Source organism: Lathamus discolor, chromosome 7, assembly GCF_037157495.1.
Source record: "Lathamus discolor isolate bLatDis1 chromosome 7, bLatDis1.hap1, whole genome shotgun sequence".
NCBI lineage: Eukaryota > Metazoa > Chordata > Aves > Psittaciformes > Psittacidae > Lathamus > Lathamus discolor.
In genome coordinates, this window is record NC_088890.1 from 21,110,316 (window position 1) to 21,121,728 (window position 11,413).

At 45.8% G+C, this 11,413-nt stretch overlaps 1 long non-coding RNA gene across 3 annotated transcripts in view; it reads left to right on the forward strand.

Annotated features, from left to right (window-relative positions):
• LOC136018505 (uncharacterized) overlaps positions 1–10,359 on the forward strand; it is a 68,700-nt gene extending 58,341 nt beyond the window's left edge. For 2 of the 3 annotated variants that reach the window (XR_010614450.1, XR_010614452.1), the window contains 2 exons: positions 516–734; positions 8,970–10,359. This is a non-coding gene — a long non-coding RNA (uncharacterized LOC136018505). The remainder of the gene's footprint in view (positions 1–515; positions 735–8,969) is intronic. The other variant, XR_010614451.1, reaches the window with a different exon arrangement.
• Positions 10,360–11,413: the final 1,054 nt, after the last annotated feature.

The window sequence follows — 11,413 nt, forward strand, 5'->3', positions numbered from 1 at the left end:
TCAGTTACCCAGGACAATGCTCAGTTCTCTGAGCCATGAAGTCGTCCTCTCCCTCTCCTGCAGTCTCCTGTCTCCTTGGGCATCTCCCAGCTTTTCCAACAAGGTAAACGTTCCATTAGCACACAACCCAGATTCACTCCAGGGAGGCTGGGAAAAAACAGCATTGAATTATCTCACTAAAGGCTATTGTAATACTGCCCACAAGATTCCTACGTTAAGGTTGTATAAGTAAGTCTAACCCCAGCATGTCCCAGTGCCTGGTCTGCAACCTTTTGCATGTATTCTAGTAACTGCATTTGTCTTCTGGATTACTTTTGTCTAGAAATTCACATGCACCATCAGCATTCTGCAGTTACTGTTTCTAGCTCAGATATATGGGCCTAAGTAACCAACGATTATATTCATTAATAACTAAGGGACTGGCACTTCCCTGTCTTAGCAGAAGAAGGTTTCATTTCATTAAGTGAGAATTTCATGAAAGAGCTCACTCAGACCTTCTCTTTATACATGTACAGGGGGAAGAGATTTCTGTGTCCACCGCTGAGGGATGATGAGCTGTGTGATGAACATGACTCCTTGTTCTTCCTTCAAGCTGAAAACCTGTCCAGGCTTGCTGGAATCATCGCCTTTAGGGAGCAGAGGTTCTCAACACCACACAGGAACAGTCTGGCTGTCAGTGTGGTATTGCTAAGAGACTGCAGCCATCACGACCATCTCCAGCACAACCTGCAGATGTAAGTTACAGTCAGCAACACACTGGAGGTCCTGCATTTCAGGTCTGTGTTTCAACCCAAGTGCATGGAGTTTTTAATTACTCCTGTAGGCTGGCAGGAGTTTCAGGGCCACAAACCTGTTTGTCAAGTTGACTGATTAACACATTTGTTTCTGAATGTTCCAGTGTCAAGGTTAGTCACTGTGTGAACAGTTTGTAATAAGGCAAGGATCAGGCAACACCCAAGGTCATTCCCAACTCAAAATATGAAACACGTTCTTGATGCGCTTTCCATTTGCTATCACTTTTATCACTTTCCCCACTTTGAAACTGACTGAGAGCTGCTTCCAGGAGATGCTCATGACCCCAGCAGATGCTTCATCCTGGTGAACACCAAAGACAAAAACGTGGTCATTTCTGGAAAATAATGTCTTCCTTCTTCAAAGGCAGAAATCAGTTAATTCTGTTTGTTCCTTGGTTTTCAGGGGTATCTCACTTCCCTCTTAATTCCATGTACAACTTCCTTTTTTCCTATCTTCTGCTAAGTACCAGTATTGTGCCATTGTCAAGCTCACGTGGATAAAACATCCTTTTAGATGACTTGTTTCATTAGTATGACCAACCTTGGAGATGGATGTTCATGATGTAATTATGACTAGGCGTTCAGTTGCCTGAATCTTAAAGGAAGAATTCTTTAAAGAAGACTTTAATATGAAGTGTGTGCCTATTAAAACTGGTGATGCTACTAACAATCTGAGGCTGAGTTCTTGCACATTTAATTACCATAAAATGATATTATCAAGTAGGACGCCAGTGAGGAAAACCAAACCATACTTTTGAGCAAACTCAGGGTTTTTACTCCATTTTCTTGAATCATGAATGCTGTCAGCAAATACCATTTCCGCATCATTCTCTTAGATGACTCTATCTGCTTTTATAGGGCTTCTGTAAGTTATGAAAGAGTCATCCATTGTATATGTTGTACCACCAACCAGCAACTGAAGATGTCTGCAGTTCTGGAGTCCATATGCACAGTCTGATCTCATTTACCAAATATACGAGTGATGCTTAAATCACTCACATAGCTGACTGTGAATCTCCTTTTGGAGTATAAATAAACACTTTATTCCACCCCTCTGTATCTGACACTGAAGCTTTGCTGACAGCTCTCTTAAAAATTACATTATAGGTGATGTGTTCCTGCTTTTTGCTGTTCTTGTGAAGTCCTCTTAAAAGAGCTAGGAGCAAAATACCAGATAAATCAAATTCCCAGGGCTTTCACACAGATCCTGTTTTCTACCCAAGAGACTATGCTTCAGCAGTGATCCCCCTGTGATCTTCTTCTGTAGATGTGGTATCTGGGACATGGTTTAGTGGTGGATTTGGCAGAGCTGGGTTAGTGGCTGGAGTCGATCTTTTCCACCCTTCTGTCTTTTCCAATCAAAATTGAATATTTTGATTGGATTTCCAATATAATTCCATTCCCAAGGTGATGTAAAGTTGGGCTAATAATTGTGAACCACTGGGGAAAAAAAAAAGCCTTAGAAGTGTAAATCCCTATTGCTCATGTAGTGGGGTACAAAATTCAAACAGTATTTGCACATGTTCTGAAAGACTTGGATGTATTCTATCTCCTCCATCAGTCTTCATTTAAGACTAAGATCTTCAAAATATCACTATTTTGTATTAAGAAGACATCTAGTACTTAAGCCTTACTTCAGGCAGACTTGTTCCTGGCTGTCTTCCACATGGGTGTCCCTTGCTACTGGGCACTATTTTCTTTCCCTTGCCATCAGTGAGCTCTCTTTGTGCAGCAGACCAGATGGTGACTCCTTATTTCTGTTCCTTATAATGCAGCTTCATCAAGCTACAGGACATGCAAGAAGGAACATCTTTCCTTTTACTTGTTTGTTTCTGCCAGTTTGGAATATAACAGTGCTTAATCCTGTTATTTTAATACCAGTATTTTTCCATTACAAGCCATGTAAGCCACTTTTCTGAAGGAAAGGACAAGTGCTACTGTGCTGTGATGGCACTGACAAAAGCGAGACGGGAGTTTTGTTACGGATCACAACTTCTTTGTGCTACCTGGAACACGAATCTTTTGCACATTGTGTCATTCTGGAGTCATACAAAACATGTAAGTGGCTTTCCAGCCACACCAGAGAGACCACATGGGAACAAAAAGCATCAGGGAAACAAAATCTCACCGCATACAATATTACAATTCCAGCGTTGGGTGTGCATATAATGGAAGCTGGTGAGATAAGGCTGTGAGAATCCAGGACTGTCCTTCTCAATGTGGTATGCTAACACAGCCCCTGTCTAAACACGTATGTATTAAGGTAAACCGTATGTTCTAGAAAGAGCTATTCCCAGATTCCCCAAGACAAGATTTTATGAATAATCAATTATAAAGGCTGGAAAAAAGAAGAAACTTATTTAATTATACAGAGCAGATCATACCTATTGTGAATGCTGAACTATGAATTTCTATATACCCATATGTGCTCACAAGTAAATCCCTCTCTGAAACTTAGGGAGCTATCTACAAGATACAGATTTGACACATTAGTGAGAAGGCGAGGATAGTTCCTTCCTAACTAAACACCTGGCTTAAAAAAGTGAACTGCACTCACAGGAAATAAGAACAGCACTGACCACAGCGCAGAAGTGGTGCAGGGCACATGCTGAGCTGAGCCTTTGTGAGCAGGCTGCACAGGGCCTGGCTTACAAAGGTGGGTTTAAGTCAGCATTACATCAGAATGGAGGGTGCAGGGGCATTTGCCTGTGCTTTAACAGCCAGCAAACCCCAGGACCTCTGTATGGCTTTGCAATGTCTGTTTGTATTTCCAGGACTGAAATCCTTACAACAAGTTGGGAATAACCCAACAGGAGAAGAGCAGAACCTGACCGTATGCATTGAGAAGAAGTGAAAGATGCTTCATGGCTTTAGGATGATGTCACTTACTAACAGCTTGCATTGAAGCTGGTGATTGTTTCTATTTGGTTGAAGCAAACAATTAGATCTATAAATTTAGCTTCGTTGTTACAAACAGCTGGAAGATGCTATTATTATACCATCCCGAGGGGAATATGGTTTCATTTCTATCTACTTCATATGGAATTCCCATGAAAAAGAGTGGAAGTCAGGACAGCTTACAGGGATTTTTATCTATAAATCTTCTCCTTTACAACTGCAAACACATGATGTTTGATCCCCACAGGATCTGGGCTTTTTCTGACCTTTAACATTGCCTCATCTGTGTTACTGCTGTAACTTATGACATAATTAAAGCAAGTCTATTCACTCAGCCCTGCAGAACATCTAAAATACACATCTTAATCACAACTCTTCATTCTGATACTTCTGCTCTGGTGCTTTTTACTACCTTCAAGCCAAGCACCCTTTTATGACCTTTTACTCATCCTCAGCTTGTGGTTTCTCATGCAGTGACACATGCCTTTTTTTAGCACATAAAAACATTCTAGGAACTACAGAAGTGTTTGTCGCCTCTGTTGGTCTGATTGTTTGCATCTGTTACTTGGTTGAAATTACCAAGGAATTCTATTATCCTATGGCTGCTGATAATGTTTGTATTTCTTAGATAATCTCTGCCTTGACTGTGAGTTATTCCCACTGCTCCTTCCTGACAAGCACACTCCTTAACTTTGCTTTGCACAGCTTGAAGGGAACATCCTTGTTAATAATCTTTGCTTCTCAAAAGAGTGCTTGTGATAAATGTGTTTGTGCTCCTACTAAATATTTAATGAAGCTGAAAGGATGCTGTCATTTTACATCCACATTTCAATAAGAGGTGGGATAACTTCACTTACTGCTCTCTCATACATGCTCTGCACTATTTTCCATTAAATTATCATGCTGCTAACTCTTCCTTGGCAGAGATTGTGGTAAGGTGAAACAACTCAATTGCTTGCTTGACAGATTATTACATTAATAATGGAAAGGGGGGAAAATTGTACTCATTATTTTAGTACTGGGATATGGGGGGAGGGGGGGAAGTTTTAATCCCTTTTGCTTTGGCAGGTTGCAAACAGGACACCAGATGGATATATTTAATAAATAACCACTGTAGTCTCTGGTCTACCTACAGCCAAGTCCTTACTCAGCCTCCTCTTACTGAAATCACTTGGAGTCCAGTCAAGTGCAGATAAAGAGCTTGTTTCATTTTTGGATCCAAGCTGAGTATTGCTGCATCCAAATCAGGTTAGGAACCTGATACTAGGGTGAGGTGGGAGTGTGAAAGCACCACAAAGCCTTGTTTTTGTACTACTCCTCCAGGCTCTATCTGTCTTGCAGTCAAGTCAAGCTACAACAGTGTTATCTCTGCTTACACTTGTCTTTTGAAAACTCAGAGAAGCTGTTCTAGCATCTGGGTACCTCTGGGCTGCTGCTGTACTCTTGACATGCTGGTTTTCCCCTAAGAATCTCTTTCTCTCCCAGAGCTGCCTGGAATAGCTGTGTGGGGATGCCCTCTAAACAAGGTAAAATCTCTAGTGCTACAGATGCTTGACAGCAAATATATGCTGATACAAGATGGGTTGATTGTGGATCTCAGATGTAGACTTCCTAATCCATTCTACACAGTCCAGTACAACTGCCCAGCAAAGAACAGTTGGAGCTGTTGGATCCGATCCTCCTCTGAAGTCACAGAGCAGGACGCACCTTCTCGAAGTAAACAGAATTGCACAAGCATTCAACCGACAGAGACATCACTCAGACTCGGGCTCACGTAGTCCAATCATGTGAAATTAATAATGAATATTGTTGTGTTTGGAATCAAACACTCCAGACAGATCTTCTGCCGCAGGTTCCTGGTCAGCAAAACCTGAATTCTGGAATCACTTGTGTAAATCCCTGGGAGAAGTGAGCAAAGCATGTGAAAGCAAACAAGCACCACCCAGGGCTGCAGACTGACTGCAGCAGATGAGGGAGGATCAGACAGCTGATAATACACCCTGGTGTGCTTCAGTGCCTTCACTGCTACAGCCAAGGGTACTGCACAAAAATAGAAGCAGCAGCACTACAAAATCTCACCCTTTAGTTGAATATCCCATTTTAGAGGGATACCATAACTCCATCAAGAGTTACTGTGTACACATAAACATCTATTACTATTACCATGGGATAGCGCCTAAGCTACTTTACACTTCAGGTTATATAGGTTATTCTTCACTATTTTTTTCTGTGTGTGGTCTTACAGGCATCCTTCAGCAAGGACTGCTCCATCACGCACTACATCCTTCTTTGAAGTGGCATACAGACCCATCAAGTATTAGTGTAATTTCAACACTGTCAGCTTAACAGACATAACGACTGGCTCAATGCTGCAGCTGCTGGTGTGATAAAAGGAAATGACAGCTTGAAGATGGACATAGCACACAAAACATTGAAGTACCCTGAGCAGCTGGGACCAACAGGGTGTTCCATGGGTTGTTCTGAAAATAAGAACAACAAAAAGAGGTTCTGTGGGGTTTTTCTTTCATGTCAAAGAACATGCTTAAGGGAATACTTATTGAGACATGCTCTCACTGCATCTCAGTCCAGTACACTGGCCACTGGTTATGCTGGACCTCATGGTGCTTCTGTACACAGGTTGTATCCTCCCATTTCATGTGACATCAATCTGCTGCTTCAGGCATTTGCCCTAATTGAGTCCCTAAGACTTCTACCCTCCTTCATACCATAAAAGCTCCAGCTTTTTATTCCACAGGACATTCTGAGTGACCAACTTCATGTAATTCAGAACCTTCATTACACACTTAGAACACCTGTCTGGCTAATGAAGCCACCTGTCTGACCACTGACAATCAATGGAGTAACTTGCTTAAAAATGCGTTAGACCTTAAAGACAGCAGAGTCTCTGAGCACATTTAATGCTGTCAGCTCTATGAGTACTAATAGACTTTAATTACTTTGACCAGCTTTTCCATGCACACACCTGCCCATGGGCCCATCCCAGCGCTAGAACCCCAGCCGCTGCATGAGCTATGCCATGGGGGTGCTGGTCTCCAGCCCATGCTCAGCTGTGCTACAGCCATGTCTGTGCGTGGCCATGGTTGCATGCCTGGCGATGCTCTTCGATCTGAGCCCAGCCCTGCCACCATCGCCCTGCCTGGCAATCACCAGACTGCATCTGTTTACTGCCACCGGACCTGACCCAGGTGAACCCTGGAGCAGGTTACCTTCCCTCTGCCCGGCTGGTTGGCTTCCCAGCCTCACCTCAGACCTGCCTGCGCACCAGGAGCTTGGCCTGCCTGATGACCCAGGCTCCAGGCTGACCCCAGCTGCCACCCTGGGCTTGCCTTGCCTGTGTGCTGTAGAGCATGGCAGGGACCAGTGAGGGCAAGGAGCTAGGGACCAGCAAAGACACCAAGGAGGCAGGGCCAGCTCTACAGCACACAGGAAGCGCTTTTTGCCAAACCCTAAATGTGGCTGTCTGTGCAACAGTCACGAGCAAACTAATCGTTCTTGTTATATACATTAAATAAGTAATTATTGCCAATCTAATCAGATAATTATACTAAATCAAAATGAACTAAGCATCTGGAATCAGTGAGTACTTTTACTTCTGTTCAACCAGAACTCTGTAAGACTGTATGTAGCTAACTTAGCATAGACATCCTTTCAAATACAATGGATATATAAGCCAATGAAATAATTCAGCCATAAGCTTGATTATAAATAGGAATACTTTACAAAAGAAGAGGCAGATCTTTCCTGTTATCTGTTGCATCATCCAGGGGATTATGCCTTCTACATTCCAGAAGTCTCTTAAGATCACCACTGAAGCTTCCTGAACTCATCATGTATATGGACAAGCAGTAACCAGCAGGCAGTCTTTCCTTCCGCAATACACCAACTGATTCACTGGGTGTTCTATCAGGTCTCTTCCACAGCCATCTGACTACGACTTTCTTAGAGATAAAAATACAGAGCTGACTAGAGACTCACTCTGTTTCTTTCAGCAGCAGATGATTACCTTTCTGCAGAAGTAATCTTGTCGGACATTGGTGACCCACTGGGCTTACACCAGGTGAAATACAGTCTCTTAGGTGACATTGTAATACAGAATGAAGATAGGCTGAGAAAGTTGGGGCTGTTCAGCCTGGAGAAGAAAAGGCTGCGTGGAGACCTCAGAGCAGCCTTCCAGTATCTGAAGGGGGCCTATAGGGATGCTGGGGAGGGACTCTTCGCCAGGGACTGTAGTGACAGGACAAGGGGTAACGGGTTAAAACTTAAACAGGGGAAGTTTAGATTGGATATAAGGAGGAAATTCTTTCCTGTTAGGGTGGTGAGGCACTAGAATGGGTTGCCCAGGGAGGTTGTGAGTGCTCCATCCCTGGCAGTGTTCAAGGCCAGGTTGGATGAAGCCTTGGGTGGGATGGTTTAGTGTGAGGTATCCCTGCCCATGGCAGGGGGGTTGGAACTGGATGATCTTGAGGTCCTTTCCAACCCAAACTATTCTATGATTCTACGCAATCCATTGATCTTAGATGCAGAAAGTCACTTGCCAATCTTTACCAACAAATACTTTCCTCCTTTGTTCTACCACTGGAATTAAACTTCAGAGGCTGGTGCAAAGCATGCAGGGGCAGAACAGTGCAAAGCTGGTTGTGTGTTCCTGCTTTGCCCTGGCCTCCTGTCGAATGGTAGGGGAGGAAGGAATGGGCGACAGCCAGCACTGGTTCTGAAACTGCTGCTGGCAAGCTGTTATCAGCTAAACCATACTCCAAAAGCAGATTCTCTCTAGAATACTTAACCCCCACAGTGACTACAGTAGGTCTCCTTGGTTAGAAAAATCCTACATGCAAAATGAAGTGTTACTTTAACAATAAACGCGTGTGGCTGAGAAGCAACGACAATTGCCCAGCAACTGAAACAGTTCTCTACCCACGTGTCCAACCACTCAGAGGAAAACAAGGCAAGAACACTGGTTGCAAAATGTGATCTGTAGTTTTATTTGGTCTTAAAATGATTTGGCTCTTCATCCGGTACTTCTAAGAACTGTCTGCATTAGGAAAGATAAATTGCTGAAATGGATTACCTTCAACTAGTTCTGTACTTGAGCTCCTTTGAGCTATGAGCTCCTATGAGCACTTGAGGCTTAGGATTTTGGGGGCAGAGCTAACACAACAGAGTAGTCTGGGGCTGACATGAACTTGTCTTTTCCTTGCACATAAGAAATGTAAAGACTTTGAACTTCTACCTTGTTCTCTGCTTTGTTTTCTATAGGAAGTACTGACTGAGCCAGGAAGATGTCATGCCTCTTGCTTTTGTTCTTTAAGTGCAAGACTATCCTCTGCCTAAATATTAAAGAGAAACCTGCAAAACAAGAATTACAAGCTTCATTAAGACACAACGAGCCAAAATAATTCTTGAGGTAAGTACACAAACCAAATGCTGTTAGAAGATGCTGTTATTATCTGCTGGGGGAAAAATTCATCCATTGTAATGAAACAAGGCTAAAAATATCCTGTAGGAACAGTGGAACTGCATTTGAGGCGGTACACTCAGAGAGGATGATGAATTGATTTGTCACCAGCAGTAACACTTCTTGAGCAATGCGTTTTCACTCACGGTTGCACTCTGCTTCCACTGCAGCCAAGGCAGAGCCCAGGATAAGGTTTGAAGTTCCGACTGTCATAGTTTAAGCCCACCTCGTAACTCAGCATCACAGAGCCGCTTGCTCACTGCCCCCTTCTCCAGAGGGACAGGGAGGAGAATTGAACGGATTCCTTCAAATAGATGCAACAGGTTTGATTTGCTCAGCGTGCTTTATTGGCTGTATCAGTCACAAAGCTTTGATGACAGTTAAGTCTACAGATTGCCACCCAGATTAGGCCTGCAGTTTCCCAGCCACATGGACAGTACAATCAGCAGTACATGAGGAGGGGTCAGAAAAGTTGTACTGCAGTTGTTCTGTCCGTCTGAAATCCCCGAGTCCTGTTACAAGGACTCACGCAGAAGCAGGTTTGAGTCTTTGCAAAAAAGTAAAGATTTGATGAAACAATGGAGGAGAACTGATTTTCTCTCTGCAGTCTGCCTTACTGACATGGATCTGCTGTTTGGTTGGGGTTTTTTAATGCCGTGTAGGCACACTCGTGATTTGGAAGCTCTGTGCACTCCCTTAGCCACACACATTATTTGTCTTCCTTTATCACCTGAATAAGAGAGTAGTAATTATGACTACTTGTGAAGAGGACTGTAACGTATCCAAGGCAACCAAAAGCCACGAAAACTGTGCTGAACTATGACAGCAAAGATGAAAAGAGTAATTAATGCGAAGAAATGTTATGAGGAGTTCAGAGCTTGCTGGCAATGTTGATGTTTCTGCACTACTGTTAAAGACCAGAATGAGACTTGGCAACAGATGTCGCGAGACTTGGCTGTAGTCTGACACTCAGGGACAGGCCTGAAGGGCTCGTCCCTGTGTCAGACCCTGGTGCTGACACAACCCAGCTGGTTTAGTTCTGTAGGAAAGAGAGCATGTTGTGAAACCCAACAGCCCACAAACACAAACCCAACCGACTCAAGTCCATCTTAAACAAAGTGCACTGACCACGCAGGAAAAGACATCCGTTGTTACTCATACGCTAATAAAAGCAAGCTAATGCCGGTGCTATAACATGAGATTTACAGCTCGAGGAAAGGTCAACCCAGCGTCTCCACGCTGACATTTTACTCCCAGTCCCAGGTGGGGGCTCTTTTTCTCTTGGGAGGGACATTTCAACCCAGTGTTTAAACGGGGCAGTTTTAAACCAAACCATGGCGACCAAATGAACAGTGACCGCGGGTATTGCCCGTGCATTGCACTGCCAAGGCCTGTCGCACAGGAGTGGGCTTGGGCAACACTTGGTCACTGATTCATTTACCGAGTTCCTAGGCAAAAGGGACAGGGTTTATGTAGGAGCCCTCATGGCGGCGGGAGGCATTTACCTCAGTGCACAGAGCGGCAGCACTGTTTGTAACTTTTACGTGAGCCATTCCAAGAGCAGGTTTTGTGCCGAAATTCCACTGAAAACCAACCCGAAACACCACGAACAAACGTTTTCTCGCAGGGGTCTTTTGGCTGCAGCATGTAAGGTGCGAGGAGCCCCGCTCAGAGGCGGCAGCACCCCCGCGCTCGCAGGGCTCTGCTCACAGCCGGGGGCTGTGCGGCGACAGCCCCCGCTGTCCACCATTTCCTGCGCCGCGGCCGCGGGAGCCCGGCCCGCCCGTCAAGATGGCCGCCGCGGGCGGGGCGCAGCCGGCGGGACCGGGGCCCGGGCAGGCCCGGCGGCGGAGGAGCCGCCCGCCGAGCCCGCGCCGGGTGGGTGCCGGCGGCTGCCCGGGGGCTCGCCACCGCCGCCGGGCCGCGCGGACACGCAAAGCGCAGGACGGGGCGCTCGGCTCTGCGCGGGGCCGAGCCAGCTCGCCACGGCGCCGGCCCCCGCGGCACTCCGGCCCGGGCTGCGGAGCGGCGCCCAGGCAGGAAGAGCGCGGCGTCCGTGCAGCGGCTGCTGGCGCGTCCCGCCCTTCCCCCGCCGCGCCGCGGGCAGCCCGAGCTCCCCTCCCGGGAGCGGGCAGGGAGCCGGAGCGGCCCGCACCGTGAGTCACGGCGCGGGGCGGGCGCAGGCCCCGGCCCCGCCAGCGCGGAGGGACGCGCAGAGGCCGCCGGTAGGCGGGCCCCTCCCACT